Source organism: Anopheles coustani, chromosome 3, assembly GCF_943734705.1.
Source record: "Anopheles coustani chromosome 3, idAnoCousDA_361_x.2, whole genome shotgun sequence".
In the NCBI taxonomy this organism is placed as follows: domain Eukaryota; kingdom Metazoa; phylum Arthropoda; class Insecta; order Diptera; family Culicidae; genus Anopheles; species Anopheles coustani.
In genome coordinates this window covers 2,023,039-2,040,643 of record NC_071288.1, presented here as the reverse complement: position 1 = coordinate 2,040,643, position 17,605 = coordinate 2,023,039, and positions in this window count along the sequence as shown.

Genomic DNA, 17,605 nt, shown 5'->3' with positions numbered 1-17,605 from the left:
AAAACGAAAAAATCTGAACCAACCGACCTCGCGGCCAATTTCCAGTGGAGCGTTTGTGCTTGAGCCCGACCACCGAATGTCCTATCGAAATAGCCCCAATTTTCGGCGGAGGCAGAAAGGAAGTTATCGACCGACCGTAATTTATAGTAAAGGGACATTCGTCTTCTGGTTAACGACATCGAGTCGGGGAATAAACTGTAGCACAATTGGCGGCTGAGTCCGTGTCGAATCCTCGCCGATCGCAACAGGAACTAAGGGTGCACTTTCTCCATTTTCTTCGCGACGGTGAAAACTCCACAGAAGCCACCCGCGAATAAAGGGGTCCTTAAGCGACAAAGGGGTCCGCCTGGCGAAAAAATGAACAATAAATCCAACACATGCCAACACGGCGCTGCATCGGGTAGCAGCATCGGGCAACATGAAACGGCCCGGAGTGTGGATGCCAGCAGACAAAAGAAACCAAAACCAAAACCCAAAAAAACACAAGCGACGCTGGAACTTCACCACATCCTGGACCAATCGCGTCGGTCTGCCATTGTTCACACGTAATTTGGTCTTCGCCTTCGCGAACACGCCTGTGGTCGAAAAGAAAACATAAGAAACCTCGGCCCCCGTGACAACGGCGACGACGACGAAAGCCAAACTTTTCCCCTTCGATTCGAACCGCAGAAGAAATAAAAAAGGTTACAAAGCGACCAAAACAAACGATACCTTTAAGTACGTCCTCTCTTGAACAACGCTTGCGTTTCATTTTTCCCCGTAAATTTTTGCTCACTTCTGCCACGCTCCTTGCCAACAACTTCCTTCGGCGCAGCCATCATCTGTGGCAGCACCGCGCGCGAGAGAGTGCCGAAATTCGTCGCCGTTTAGCCTCAGAAAAAGAAGAGGAAGGACATGCACAAAAGTGCAACACGCAGCGCGACGAGGGCACGGAACAGACACGCACAGTCGCGAAGACCGAGCTGACCAATCGGCCGAGCCTTCCACCCTTCCTTTGGTGGACATTCGAGCGGTTCAACCGGGAGGTCATTACTCATGCGAAAACCGTTCACGTACCGACGAGCATCGTCGATAAATTTCCAACCTGTTTCAGGCCCCGCCTCAAACGGTGGAGGCAGGTGGTGGTGGTTATGGTAAAAATGCTTAACCTTATTACTACTCGGTTATGAATATTTGGCATTGATTCGGCCATTTTCTATCCATAACTGATCGTAACCAAAAGGACAATTATATTCTTCAAAAGTTGTCCTTAAAACGATCTCCAGCTTGTTTTCCAGAATCCATGGAACATCTTCAACATCTTTTTGGCACAAACAAGGATTGATTCTCTCTCTTCTCATCTTGTTCGTTATTGCAAAATGTTTCATTATATTGTCGGTTGATTTATTGAACGACTTTAAAAGTCTCATCTCCCTCGCATCTCCCGCAATCGTTTATTTACAATTTTATTGAGACTTTTTCGACGCATTCCAACATTCATTCGGATGAAGAAAAAAACACCACAAGACTCCCAACATCGGCCACTATTGAAGGCCAGTTTGGCAACATGTTTTATCGAAATGCACATGAGCGACGTAATCTGTGATTTTTTCGGGGGCTTTAAGTGACTATACCGGTTTTAGTGCAACGCTCGCCAAAACTCGCCGATGACGAAGGCGATTTCGTCGTTTCGACCGTGAATGAAACCGAACCGAGAACCTAAAATGCTACACTTTACGAGCTTCCGCTGACGCCGGATGCGTGCGATGACGCGACGAACGTTGAGGGGAAGGTGGTTCGGGTTCAAACGGCTTTCGGGGACTAACACAACCAAGCGCCCTAATTAAATACTCGGGAAGTTCGAGCTTCTAGCTGCAAATCGAACCCAATCGAAATCGAACTCCGATTTCATGCGAATTCGTTGCAACACCGAACTCGTGATGCATCACTCACCAACACGATGAAGCACGACTTCAGGGACATCTTCTCACCTTGGATCGAGCAGACATGAAAACACCAGAAATCAATAAAAGCCACCGAAAGCGGCAGAACCTTGCCATAAATCATATTTTATGGATGCTTCAAACGCGATCGAGCGATGAAAATAAATGGCTCTTTTTTCCCCAACGAGCCGACACCTCGTGTTTTGGTGTGAAAAGAAGCAAAAAGATGGCGGATTGCTTATTTCTACCCTTTGAAAAGGACCGGAAGTTTGTGTGCGTAGTCATCCAATTTAAAATATTTTTGTCACCGATTTATAGATGAAACTTTTCTTCTTAAAATAGTTACGAACATAAACAAAATCATCCCAACACTGCCATCGGGTCATTGGGTTGGCATCCCAAGAGTTGCGCGAAATTTTCACCGAATGCCCCCTTATGGATGAGGAAATGGAGAGGGAAGAAACGAAAATGCTGCCGACGGCGATTCTACTTTTCAAGAGACAAGAAAATTTTATCGATTATCCGTCATTCCCGCGCATCGGCAAAAGGGCAGCGCATCGCACGATGATGGACAGGCGAGTGCGTGATCGTTCTTCGAATAAAGGGGTGGGAGAGAAGGGAACACGACTGACACGACGTGATTCCGGGATGGGGTCATAAAATGTCTTCCAAAATGAATTGTCGAAATGTTACCAGAGGTCCGCGCCTAAGGAATTGAGAGATAAATTTCCTCCCAATTTCAAACATTCGAAGCTGCAAACATAAAACGGTAATGAGAACTTTAAACCACCTCTCACTCTCTTACCCCTCTCTCGGTCGGTCCGTTTTTCGCGACTCTAAAGGATCTGGAAGGACATTAGCTGGTTCGCGCTTTGCACCAACCAGGCTGGCCCTTGAAAAAAACACATAAACATATGGGAAGACTTTGGCTCAGCGATGCGACTTATTTCTTAAATAAACTCTCCGAACCAGCGTTGCTTTATTTTATTGCACAAAATTACAGAAATTTTCGTTTATGATTATTGCTACGTACGACTCCACCATTGCCGAGGGAACGAGCTTTCCGTACACGGTTTACCTTCTTAAGCGCAAGCTTGACTCGGGTCAAACAGACGATTCGAAGACGATTCGATTATCACCCAATCATTTCCACTATTAAAGGGTCGACGGTGTTGTTGTTTTTCTGCGCTTTTTTGTCTGCTCTCCTGCGTTCATCAGGACTTAGCATATTTGCTTAGCTCTTCCGAACCACAGTGCGGCTTTTCCCGAGCGCGAGTCGAAAGGGAGCAGGCGTAGATTTACTTAACCTTTGCTCGCTGGCGCCATAAACAAACAGGTGATTGCACTCCGACGACCCCGCCGAATGGTGTCCGATGGCGATGATCGTCGTTCCCGCTAGGGGTCACCTCCAGGCCGCCGGACCGGGCCGATGTGATGCCTGACCAAAGCCACACAAACAAATCGCACGAGGCGCGAAGGCTAATTGAATGCATATATTTTCCCGCGCGTGAACTGACCAGCACGCTGCCAATTATCTTAATCAAATCATGGACTTGTACGGCTGTCATCGACGACGAAGAAGCACCTTGCACCACCTTTGGGTCACTCGAGGTTTTTTGGTTTAGCTCCTTCTTAGACTTCCTAGGACTTGATTTGATCAAGTTGGCTTATTCAACAGTGATAAACAGAACCAAGGGTGGATCGAATTCGCCATAAAACGAATAAAATAAATTGGTGATCTGATCGATAGTAAGCAGGTTTGAAAGTATACAGGTACAACTCAAGTAGTAGAAGATAATGGCAGTTTGTGAGAAGTTTTGTTTCGTATTTACATAGGTAATATAAAGTTTTTCGACATCATTTTTTATCCAAAACCAAAATCATAACAGCATTCAAACTGTGTAATTGTTACTTAAATCAAGAATTTCAATAGTACTCCATTCCACGCGTCAATGAAGCTTGGAAAGGAAAATGACCCAAAGCAAGTAGCAGAACGAATTCCGTTTAGTTATTTAATTATTTGTTTGGTTTGTTAAACTTTAATTTAGAGCCGTAAAATCCCCAGAAGATGTATCGAGATGTTAATAATTAATTCCTTCAGTTCTTATATTTTAAAATGACATAATGCAGTTAAAAATATGCCTGTGCAATGTACCCTCCTCGTTTTCTCTTATGTGATTGATACTATTGATGGTCAACTAACAATTCATAACAAAAAGTCAATATTTTCAATCTGAGTAAGTCTTTTTGCTGCAAAGGCAAAGTCAAACGATGGTAAAACTGAACTCCCGAAAGACAAGCAAAAAAGGCAAGTGCAACGATTTTTCACGGTTCAGGCGTCACGCCGCTCGCCATCCGTCTCCAGAAGGGCCCCGATTCGTTCGGGTTCAGACGGTTCAAAGCATCCGTAAACGAGAACAAATTATTTTAAATCGATATTACACGTCTTTAGGCTCCCTCGCTGCCATCGAAGCCGTCATTTTCCGACCGGCCCCCTGCAGCATTCCTCTTTTCGATTTATGCGGGAAGTCCCTTCTTGCGATCGATAATCGATTTTTTCGCCCAGTTTGGGTCACCGCCACCTGCTTTGGCACTCCTCCAGGTTTTTTTGTTCGTTCAAGGCTGGTCCCTTCTTCACACTGCAATTGCAACCGCTTATTAAGTCATTAAAAACGTGTGCATCACTCCGCGCTCCGTGTTGAGGGTCCCGAAATCGCTCGCTCAAAAGCGCCGTCCAACACCATTGACCCCAAAGGTGCTTAGATCGAATCCTCCTCATTCGTAGGGCACTGTTCATCCATGCTGCATTTACTCGCGCACTGATGATGATCATCCGGCCCTTTAGCGAACTCTTCGGCCACCCTCCGGTCATCCCTTGGTTTTTACAGCAAGGCGAAAGATGGACACCAACGATGGCCCGAAAATTATTTATATCCACAACGAAACGCAGAGCAACGGAGTTGAAAAGTTGATACCATTTCCATGCGATAGAGCCACTTAATCAAGGGCTACGCGAGCAGATTTGGTTTGATTATAGTGCAGCCACTGGAGAGCGAGGGCTCAAGTTTGGCTTTTTTTCCTTTCGCACACCAGCGGAAGGTTGTGAATATAAGTATATTTCGTTTTTCTTTAACAATAGAGTGGAGTTTCATTGGTTTTTTTCCGCGATGCTCTAAAAAAGAATTACCCAGCGGTTCTACTATAGCCGAGCTCCGATCTACGCCATCGGATAGTAGTAATTAGTGTAATGATGTTGGTTTTTATGCAAATAAACAGCATGTTTCATCCGCGTTGGCCGCGGCGTTGACAGGAAGGCTAGATGTGCTGACATCAAACATGATCATTCACTTTGCAGCAAAAAGGGGCTTCTAAATATGACCTCATCTGCATTCTACCTTCGCCGTGAAATTATACGTATCAAGGCAGGCCGTGCTCCATTTCCATCTCGTTGTACTGCGTGCCAATGGTGTCCCAAAAGTAATCGAAAGATTTTTAATTGGAGAAAATGGTGTACCTAAATACTGTATTTTTTTTATAAAGAATTCATCATTTTTGGGGTAAAATTTGCAAACGAACAAATTACTTATTCTTCAGAGCAGTGCATGCATACAGCAAACATTGTGAAGAAAGAATCAAGCATCATTTTTTATTTAATTGTGAATCAATCCAGTATTTCATAACCGATATTATCGACAATGTACGTACACCGATGTAAAGCGGATTTCCATTTTCAACCACCTCGATCACCACAAAGATAAATTGTGTATAATCTTTTCCGCACAAAACGGATCTCCACCTGGCCGAGCTCCGATTCAATTCTTAATGCTCGTTGTCGTGTTATTAACAAATATGATGGCGATAAATTCATTAGTTATCCATTCCTTCCACTTCCTTTTGGTGCATTCGGGTTTCCATTTGTTTATTTTGCGCTTAATCCTACAGCACCCCTCCACCCTGTCGATCGTTGCATCCGGTTGGCGGAGGCAGAGAATTTGTCAAATATTTTGTCGAGCCGTCAACGCGCTATCGGGCAAGTCGGATCACGAGTTTACGTCCCATGGCTGCAGTGGAGAGCAACTCTCAGTGAGCACAGAATGAGCAGCTGTTGCAGTTGCACTTGATGATCGATGATCGCCATAAAAGGTGTGCGCGAAACTCCACTCCGAAAGATGCAGATTAATGGAGGAAGGTGCGCCAGCCGGACGAGCCGGGCTCCCCTTTGGGACAAACACGAATCGACAGAAGTCAAGTATGATCGATCGATCGCTTGGTGAACGACGCGCCGGCACTTCACTCTTCACGACCGGTGGTCAAAGGGATTATGCCGCCCGTGACGATCACACACACGATCATCTAGATCCATCGTGCCAAAATTTGTCGCGAAACGCTAATCGATTAACTGCTTTCGAATGTGACCAGCTCTCCGAATGAGTCATTCGAACATCGGAAGACATTGGATGAACCTCAGTAATCCCAAAACGCGGCCAACAATTATGTCAAGTGGCTCTTTTAGAGCGGCCTCTTGACTCTCCAAATCGCCCACTCGAAGCTCCTCTAGAGTTGACAGATTTCGGCTGAACTTATTGACAGGTTTCGTGATTTCGCCGCCGAGCGTCGCCGGTGGTCTCGGACCGAAAATCCTCCAAAACTCGCCACCACCACACACTTCACCCCGGCTCCCGGTTCTCTCCGCCATTTCCACGAGATTTGGACTCGTTTTGTCACGATTTCCTGCGTCCCGACCTTTGACTCCAACACGAAGCTCCGTCGACGCGGGAGGTCAATGTGTGAAATTTGCATACCCAATGGGTCAAAATTAAACGACTCATTACAGCCTCGAACCTCATCGTTGGCCTCACTTGCCACCCTTTTGCTCGGTTGTGGTACTTTCCCTCCGATCAATACTTTTCGCCCTCTTTTTGGTACACCGTTTCCAAACGAATTCGGCATGAAAAAGTGGTGGGCTGGACGGTGTTGAAGGATCGGGGCAGGCATGGCACGTCCTTTAATCTGTCCTGCAGCAATTGTCAGACGTAATTTCCCCCTAACCACAGCTTGCCACAGTTGCCTTATCGGCGTCCCCCAAAATCCCCCCGTTCGGTGTTCGGTGATCCCTTTCGTGAGCGTTTTAATTTGGGGAAGCTTCGTTTAGCGACCTCCGGGGAGCGTCGGACACTTCGGTGTGGTATAATTTACCACGCTCCGGCGGCATTCTTTATTCCAGTTTGAGTAATTGGCCGCAATTATATTACACTTTTTGGTCCGATTTTGGGGCAATCGAGGACCCCCATCCTTGCGGATCAATCCTTCGCCGCAGATTTGCATGTGGCCTTTTGACAAGCCATCCTCCTCCGAGGGACTGTGCAGGTCACCTGCCACCGAGCGACGTCCTAACTGCACCCCAAACGCCTTGTACTTACGCCTTGGAAGTGACGCTCGCATGCAATGTTTTAACGGAACGTGAGATGTATTTTAGTGCGAGCGTGTCTTACTGAGGGCCGCAAAAGGGCGTCAGCCTTTTAATGCTTTATTGTTCTTCCAGTGCCGACCATAATTGGTAGCCGGTATCTTATTATGGTTAAATATAACTCGATTTTTCACACCACGCCACTGCAACGCTGCACGCTGCGAGTGGAAAGGAACTGCAACGCAAAGAAATTGGAATTCAATATACTTTCGGTTCACCGAAGAAACCCCTTTTTCTTAAGCTAAACATTTGATTTACTGTTGATCTTTCTGTAGCACTGAAAGACGATGAAATTGTTAATCCATACAATGTTGCGCTACTCGTTTGTTTAGACTGGATATCAAAGAAAGAGTTCCCTTTTTGTATGATCTTCAATTATAGGTTAGGTAAAGCTTAAATACAACACCGCACGCCGCATCGACCGAAACCTCTAATGAAGACCTCATAAAGTCAAGTTTCGTTAAACAATGCCGACGTTGAAAAATGAGATAATTGCTTGATTTATACCAAATTAATCGCTCCAATAAATCAACCGAGGTTCCGATACCGAACGCCAAAATCTACTTTGCTCCCCGGTGGCATCGGTAAGGACACCATGGTACACCATCCTGGCGTCGAAGGAACGCCTCAGGATCGCCTCGCAATCAATCTTTCACCGTGCCACACATTTTTAGTGGCTTACATTGTGTCTCGGGTTCTGGAGTATTTTTTTACTACGCTGATAACTCCGTTTTTTATCCAACCGTCTTTCGTTCACCTCCCTTCCATCGCGCCAAGGACTTAGCTTTCGCATACATAAATTACTCAAATTACCTCGCGTCGATCGTCAATCATTTCGCACTCGAACTTTGGAACGGTTCCTTGAAATCCTTCAAAAAAGCCCCTCCCTGAGTCCCAAACTACAAGGTTGCAAAGTATTATCTCACAAAAGGATGACTCCCTGAGGACCTTTCTGCAGCGGGACATCATGTTTGAAAAATGAATTTATCGTCCTCCTGATAACACTTCTCACGTCGTATATTCACACTTTCGACGGTTGGACCGACCCAGAACCTCGTCGACGTCTAAAAGAGCCTCGGAGGTCTTCATTTCTCGTGGCATACCCGCACGAAACGACGAACCCTACCCGCAGAAAGCTTTTCTCAGGTTCGTGGCCAGCGTGCAACTAAATTGTGGGGCCATAAATCATCGTTCCACTTCGATGCCCTCTGATTACATTTCAATCGATCGGAAACGAACTCGATGGACGTGAAGGTAAGCTTACAAAGATCGTGGAAGTAAGTTTGCAACCGAATCCGTTGATATTTCACATCCCACCGATAAGATCGTTGCGATCTCGTGGTGGTGCAAAATCGTTTAATTATTAGGCAACATGTTTGGAAACCCCCCCGATACCCTTTTTCTCATAAAAGACAGCCTTTTTTGGAAGTGCTTGAGCGTGATATTTGATTGCGTTTCGTGCTCACCTTATCTACGCCACGCGTAAAGCAATTACGAATCGATTAGGAGCAGAAACATCGGTGGAAGGATTCAAAAAAACCTGTCAGCATCCAAATGGCAACATAGGTGTAAATAGGAGGGAAGAAATAAGAAACAGTCAAACACAAAACAAACGTCCATCCATCCGTCCGTCCACTCGTCATCCGCCGCAAGAAGAGAGGCAAAAGCAGATCTCGCAGACGTGTCCATAGAGGTCGTTTTGTACGCGCGCACTAAGAATAGAGGAGAGAAACGCGACCTATCGGCGGCTGCTCCTCCGGTACAACAACAACCGTTAGCTGCTGGGACTGCTGCTGGGTCGATCGGCACCACCGCCTTCAGTCAGTCAGTCAGTCAGTCAGTAGAGCTTCGTAGCCCGGTTCGTGCGCTCGAGCGCACCTCCGTAAGTGTGCTATTAGCATTTGCCCATGCGGTGATCCGTAGGTGTTCCGAAGGGGTGCGCGTCTCTGGATGATCCGAGCGGGCACACAACTATCCGCAACACCGCGCCAGAACCGCGCGCCGATTCCGCCGAAACGGGATCAACGGCGGAGAGTTGGTGCTGATTCGCGGGTTCCTCTCCTGTTTGCGCGTTGAAGTCTTTCGTTCGCGATCGCGCGAGCTTCGGGCTTTCTAAAGCGAGTGCCGAGAGTGAGTGGAAATTGAGAGAAGAAAACGGGAGTGCCTTGTGAGTGACTGATGCCGTTTAACGGCGGTTCGTGGTCCAACCCTCGCAACCCGAAGATCGTGCGGCGATCGTGCGCAGAGAGCAGATCAGAGTAGATCGGAGCGGCGGCGAAACTAATATAGGCCGGGGAGCGTTCCGTGGTTCACTAGAGCATCGGCCAGACCGAAGGTAGAGGTGAGTAGGAGAAGGAGGAGGCTGGAAGGAGACACCTATGCGGCGGTGCAGGAAACCAGCGAGAAAAAGCAGCGAGTTGCTAGAAGACTCGAACGGTGATCGGTGGCGAGGACGAGGAGAGGCTGGGCGAGAGGCGAACCACCAACGGCTTCGGTTGTGATCTAAGAAATACTGTATTACTCGGTCAGTCGGTCTAGAGGTACCCGTGTCGCCGCATAACGCCGCCGCTCGCCGTTTTTCCTAGCAGAGCAGAAAGTCGCGCGAAGGGGTTTCGCCGCATCGCGATCTTTTTGCGGCTCGGAGTGCGCACATCAAACCTTCTTTTCGGTTTTATCTATCTCACACACGGTCCGTTCCTTCCTTCCACTGCTTGGAATTCGTTGTTCAAGATTCGCGAGCTGCAAAAATCTTCCACCAACGTGTTAATTCGAAAGTGATCTCGTCAGACGTGCTGGTGCTAATTCCGGTGATGCTTCGGTGTTCTCTTGCAGTGTCAACGTGCAGCAACACAACTTGCCCAAATTTCTAAGCTCGAGGTGGCCAAACTAATCGCCTGACCAGGCTGCCCAAATCAGGACACGCACGAGCCGGACAACAGTGAGCAAATTGTGATAAAAACGGAGTGCTTCAAAAGGTGAAGAAAGAAATGAGTCAGAGAGCTGGTTTGTGCCGCTGTTGAGAAGAAATGGCAAAATGCGAAGCGGGAGAGTGTCGCGAAATAGTGATAGACGCAAACGCAACGCCACGGAGCGCGCTTCGGAAGCGTCATCAGTGTAAGAATTGATTATCCTGGGGCGTGACGAAAGCGCCAGTGTATGCTTTCACTCGAATAGTTTTCGAAGTGTGTATGGTGTGAAAGAAGGCAGACTGAGGGAGTTCAAAGTGATTGTATTTGCCAAGTGCCGAACCGTCCCCAGCCTGGGACACGATCTGTGTGTTAGTGCCCAACCGTCCGGACCGCTTCGGGGGCTGTATTTGTTTGTTTAATTTCATGACGATTTGCCAAAAATCCGCCAAATCACAACAGTGTACAGCTTCACGCCCTCGCGGTTTCGCCAGTTTTGCTGTGTTGGCCGAAACCGTGGCTTCCGTGTTACAACAAACCCTGGCGCACCCTCAGCTGCGCAAACTTGTTGCAGTTTAGTTGGTTTACATATAGTAATATTCCTGAAGTTTGTGATTGTGAAAATAGTTGTCAACCGGGGAGTTTAAAAGGAAACCCTAAAAATTATATATGTTTGTGATCAAGTGTAACTAAAAGAAACGAGTGAGTGACAATTGATTTTGAAACTGGAGTAGTTTTAAGCGGACTCCAGACAAACGATAACGTCGGATTAAAAACACATATGTAAGTATGAATATGAAATGATCAATCGACATGAAAGTAATTAATCTATCATTTAATGTTGGCAAAGGTTGTGACATGTTTAAAACATATTTTTAATGATACTTCCTTCCGGTTCCAATCTAACATTTCCTTTTAACCGTTCAGCAAGATATCGAGCAAGAGCGATGTACTTTCTCTTTCGATAGGCTTTTCATTTTATCCTAACAGCAAATGAAATCTAACCAGAAACCTCATTAAACGAGTTGGACAAGGAATTTCGTTTAAAATATAACCCATTGCATGTCAAACGTTTTATCTCTCGGTGCCGCCAGTCTAATCGCGGTTGCTTTTCCTCCTTCCCCATCTCTTACACACACATTTCAGCGGAAAGGGAAGTAATTTTCCTGCCCCTGTTTTCCTAGAGAGAACGAACGTAAGGCGAAAAAGATCGAAACTAGATCCCGGAAAAACAAAGAAAACTCGATTTGGGGGCTTCGATTTTCGATTAACCTTCGCGCTAACCTTTCGCGAGCCTCATTTCGGAGGCGATGGCTGACACCGGACACTTTCTTGTCGGATTAAAAGAAATTGACCGGACCCCGGTCCAGTCGGTCGGTCGGTCTGGGGTGTGTGGGGTCAATTAAGTAGTTCACTGCGGTCACCCTCCCTCTCGTTCTCGCCCCCAAATGGTTCGGGGCGAAAGCAAGTCCACAGGGGGGTTGGATTGCCAAATTAAACGAATTTTCTCGCCGTCACCGCCGGCATCCGGGCGCACTTGCGATCGGATCGGGAGAAGATACGGCTCGTCATCGGTGCCGATAGTGTTTTGTCGCGTCGGGACCACGAGCTCCTGATGACGGTCAGCAACTTCGAATAATGGATGTTATTATTCCAACGATTGTGGTTATTATTGCCCCTGCCGATGGAAATGCCCCTCTTCGCCTTACTTTCCCGGGGGCGACAAAAGAGCCCCCGGACCGCAACTGGACAGCATCAAGCCAAAGCAGTAATAACGTGCCGAAAGAGAAAGAAATTTAATCCCGGAATGAGATTAGCTTGCCAATAGTTTTGCCAGCGCGCGCTTTCTTTTGAACTTTCTTTCGCCCTATGCGTGACCCTGACTGTACACCCGTATGTGTGACTTTGACATGGGGTTGGTTTTTGTTTGGTTTGTGAGTACACCCTTTTGCCTGGCACCCCCGCCCTCGCTCGCGGTGCTCGTGAGGGAGTTTGTTGTTTCGGATTATGTCTAATTTCGTTCGGGGAAAATAAAACCCAAAGCGCAAAAGCACCTTTCCATGCGTGCGTGCGTGACATGCAAGAAACGTGGGGAACTCCTCCTCTCAACCTGCGGTTGCCGACATTCCCAAAAGCATCTAATTTTGGGTGCACAGGTCATTAGAGATGTTGGGGTACGAAGCGCGAAGATCAATGATTTTCTATTTTCGACACACACTAAACAACCGGAACCAAATCGACAAAAGATATTGAAGAGATTATTTAAGTAGGTCAAGCATGAACAAGAAAAAGGCTCAACTTTAAACTAATTAACATTTAAAGCCTTTGTTGTTCATATCTCTTAATTAAAAGTCAGTAAGCTCATGTATTTAAAATAAGCGCATGTTGATAAGGTTATGCAAAAAGGGCTCAACGCGAAAGGGTTATGGAGTGAATAATCCAAGGATGAGACATACACGAATCGACATTAACGAGAAGTGACATAAAGCAACCCTTGAAGAGATAAATGGTACCAACAAGAAATAAATAAGACGAGTCACGAAAGGCAAAATAATGTCCACTCCACGATGGTAGTCCTAGAATTATGCAGAATTTTATAAAAGAACAAAACCCAAGACCCTGAGTACACAAATGTCGTTGAAAAGTCAAGGAATTCGCATCGACGGACCTATGTATCCTTCAAGGAGAACAACCGAAGGGAGCTGCCAACTCACCATCGTCGGCGCAATCCTTCCCGCGTTCTGATGCGGACTGAAATCTCCACCGTAACCTATTTCTTCGCAAAGCACAAGGCCACCCGACCCAACATCGTGTGCGAAGAGATCTTGCTCCCAAGAACTTGTTCCGATCGGAGGAAAAACGAACAACCAAAGCGGAACTAGTTCAACCCGTTTACGCGCTCCGGATGGTGTGACGATCCGGATGAGGTTGTCTGTTTACGTTTGGATTACCGACACTGTCGTCGCCTTGCTTTGCGTTCAGTTTTCCGACCAGTTCCGCCGGCACTGAAGTCCATTGATTTCACCTTGAGTTCCTGCAAATAACCGCAACAAAAAATGTCCCTCAAGGCTAAACGCAACCTCAGGAATCCCTTCCGGAGTGGCCGGATTCCGGTTCAAGGCTTTCAAAACTACTTTAAGCGACATTCACCAGATTAGGAGCCTCGTGGTCGGGTGCTTTACTTGTTTTTCGGTGCACAATTAAGGCAACGGACCAACCCTGAATGCGCGATTTGCTTTTCATACATTGGTCTAGCTATTCCATCGCACTTTACCTCCACGAGTACATTTTCCACCTATTTAGAGTACGAACATATCTGAGGCTATCAGGGAATCGAGAGCTTCAGTAGATTTTTAATGAACATTGAAAATAAACCGCCAGGCAATCCACGATTACCGGCAAATTCTTTCCCATGGAGCCCACGACCATGGCGGCTTCGCGCAATAAAACGTTTCTTTATTTTGTAATAAAATTTTCCACTGTTCCCAGGTGGAACCCAACACCGGCTGACCCATTTTCTAGTCATCCAGCGCCCCTCGGGATCGTTTCGCGGGCGTGTGTGTACCCGACGTCCCCGGGTTTTGGTTTTTTCACCTAACTTCTGTGTGTTGATTTTGCCTCTGAGATTGCGACAAACGAAAAACTTGCGCCAAGCGACGAACCCTCCCGTTTTTACTCCGTTTTCGTTAGATTGCGCCTGTTTTCCGCGTCGCTTCAAATGCATTATGCTCGCCTTATGATGTGGTCGTACATTTGGCGCAGTTTCTTTTCTGTACACCCTTTTCCTATCCCCTTCAGCACGACCTTCAACAATGGCGTTGTCCAAAAGGGAAGCCCAAACCGGGTGGGAATTGTAGGAGAATCTGAGAACTAGACTGAAACTCCCGGCGCGGAAGAGGGACGGTAGAAGGCGGGATAAGGTCTTCGGTGAGGACGTGAAAAACACTAGAAGAAGCAGAACCGACGGACACACTGCCTGGTGCGAGTGATGATGAAGGATGAAGTCAATGAAAAAGCGGTGTCTGGATTCAATCCCTCCCCATCGACGGGCGTCATGACTTTCGTCTGCTTCCTCCATCCATCCCGATGGAATCCCCTTCCCTCTCCTTCTCCCTCGTTTCTACTGCCAACCACTAGTCATATTGGGCCTATTATCTTCGTGCTTTGAGCGACATAGATCGATGACGGAGCGATACTGGGCCGGCTTTTGAACGTGAAATTTAAGCTACGAATTCTTCATCCCCTGTCGGAATGGCCCCCCTTTTTCCACCGGTGACCTAGTGCTGGACTTGGTCTCTCCTCCCCCTCACTCCTCTGTCGAGTGGTGTTGTTTATGATCTCAACGCCGCTTAATTTCACCCAAATGAGTACCCTACAGCAGGCTCTCCAGCCCCCGACAGCAACAATCGTAGCCCTTGGGGGGGGGGGGGGGGTTGGTGGGCAGGGAAATCTTTCGGGCATCCAACTCTCACACCTACCCACGTACTCCTTGGTCACACACACACACGAACGCTGCTGCTTTGTTTCACCGGCAGCTCAACGTTAGCCCATGGGCTGAAGCTTATCACACGGACTTGATCTATTTCCTTCGCTGACTTCCTCACTCTCTTTTCGTGAGCCACCTTCCCGTGTCGGTTGTCGGTGTTTCTGGCGTCGCGTTTTCCCAAAGGGATCGCGAGGCGCGTCCCTTTACCCATCTCATCCACCCACGTGCAGGTTCGTCGCTTGTCCTACCGTCCGTTTTGGCGCAAGCTCGAGAAGGAACCACTCAGTCAGAAGGGATGATGGATGATGGTGGGGGTTTGGGGGAGGTGGCAAGTTCCGAGATACGAACAGCAGCAGTTGGCATGCAATTAAACTCGTGCACAGACCCGACGAGCGGGCCTCATTCCAATCCTCATTTCCATTTTCATGGTTTTAGATCATCGAAAGCACCCAACATAAAAACAACCCCCCAACCCCGTCTTGAGGGGGAGTAAGAGATGGAATAAGGGGGTAGAGAGAGAGTGAGAACACCTATAGCGAAATGGAGTGCGAGTAGAGCCGAACGCTTGGGGAAGATGAAATTTACCTTGTCACGCTGTTGAGGTCGCATACGACGACTTCGAAGACGACGAAGCCATTGAAGGGGGGGCTTTCCAGGGCGGGAAGTGGGACGAAACAGTGCATACTCACATTGAAAACTCGGACGGAAGCTTTCGTGAGGGAACACATATGGAAAAAGGCGGTCACAAAGGCGAACGCATGAAACGCACTTCTTCGTCGCCAAAAAGTGTTTCCTACCAAGGGAAAGCCGGGGGAAGGCGGGTTTCAGGTCGCACGCGCACGTTATTTGAAACTAATTAAGATTCTTGCGAGTGCAGAGCAGCAACACACATACGCACACACATAAGAAAATGGCCACAAAAACCTCACCTACGTGCGCCGGTGGGAGATAAACATGAAACAAACAACATAAAAAAGTCTCCCCAAGAACTTGGGGACACGAAACTCGAAACCACCCCGGCGATGGAGGGTTGTTTGGGAGAGGGACGTGCAAAAAAACAACAAAAACGACCGAGCTAATCCTAAACCGCAGCAAGGAAGGATTGGTTCGAGGGTAAAAAAAGCTTGCCCAAAACAGATCAGACCCGAATTCCCTCACAACGGGAAACGCAAGCACGCAAAAGTGATGAAGCCGAAGGCCGGGCGGGATCAATTCGCAAACTTGTGAAAAAAAGGAACAAATCCGCAAACGACTTCGTCTACAACAATCTACACGGCGACAAATGGCGCGACACGCGTAACTGAAGCGAACGCCACGGATTGGCATTTGAACCAGAAAAGCCTTGACCAGCGCGGTCCCCGGCGGGGTCAGAGGTGCGCTGGGCGGACAACCAGGGTGGAGTCGACCCTCCTCCCTCTCCGCCACACGGACACGGACGGAATGACATGCGAGGTGCGTCAAGGTTGGCTATCACGGTTCGAAAGAGGTGATATTTTGGTTTCGTTTCGATACATTTCGTGTTGAGCGATGATTTAAAATGTTTGTTCCTTTTTTTTCCTTTTTTCCCATTTGTATCATTTATTTGTTTGGTTGTGTTTTTCCTTCTGTTTTATACGATCATTTAATCCACATGCGAGACCCGCACATTTTTCTCGCTCGGCTGCCTGTTTTCAAGAGTCGTTTTTAGTGTTTTCATCCGGTCCGCGCCTAGAAATATAAAAACACCTTGGCTTGGCTTGCGTTTAATTACCAATCGGAAGGAAACGTACCGCCTTCGCCTTCGCTGTGCCATTTTATACAATGTACATATTTTCGTCTACCAACCTCTTCCATCATCACCGCCGGCGGTGCGTCCTTGTGACTTTATTACGCCCCGCCGTTCGGCCATGTGTTTGCGCACGAAAATTGTCCCCGAACCGTCTGTGAAAAATAGTGAAAGTCGGTTAAAAAGCTCAGGGTTGCACCAGCCGAATGAAGTCGGTATCGTTTTCCACACCCGGGGTGGAGGAAAACTGGTGTCCAGAGGAGCAGGATTCCTCGTGGAAACTAACAAACAGCTAATCCGAAGACAGGAGAGAGAAAAAATATAAGCAACCAACACATTTCGCATGCGGTCCCGTTAGGTTCCGGCGCACATAGTTTGCATCATTCATTCGCCGTGGTGTGTTTTTCCTGTCCTCCTCGCGCATGAAAGCGAAAATATAATAGAACGCGCTTTGGCGCACGCTCGCGATCATCCTCGAACCGGTTCCGGAGAGGGTTCGGGCTGCAGAAAATGCGGCTTGACAAGAAAATCCGCTTTATCCACACACACATTCATGCACACGCAAGCTGGCTAATGCTTACTACCTTTCTTCACCGATGCGCCCGAGGCGGAAAAACATCCGCGCAGCGATCGCGTCCAGTTTTGTAGCCAGCGATGACTTTTGACCTCCTTTGACGAAGGAATGCGGTGGACGGGGTGGGGATAAAGGATAGGGAAAACTGCCGCGCACAGGGATGCTGCTGATGTTGCTTAACCCACTTCAAACCCTCTTTCGGGTTTGTCCAGCACGCACAATTCAAAACAAACGCGAATGTGGCGCTTGGGAATGGTGATGATTGAGGTTGTGAGTTTATCATGGCTTAACAATAAATCTGCAGATCCGGCAATAAACGAGAAAGAAAATATGGCCTTACAGGCGCGTATCCTGATATGGTCGAGCCGTGTTAATCGTCGAGAACTTGAAGGGCTTTGGGGAGAAAAGCCTAAGTCAGGTCTCCGGTTCGGTTTAAACAACTGCTGCCCTTTCGTGGCGTCGTCCGCCGTCCTACTTTTTTCGAG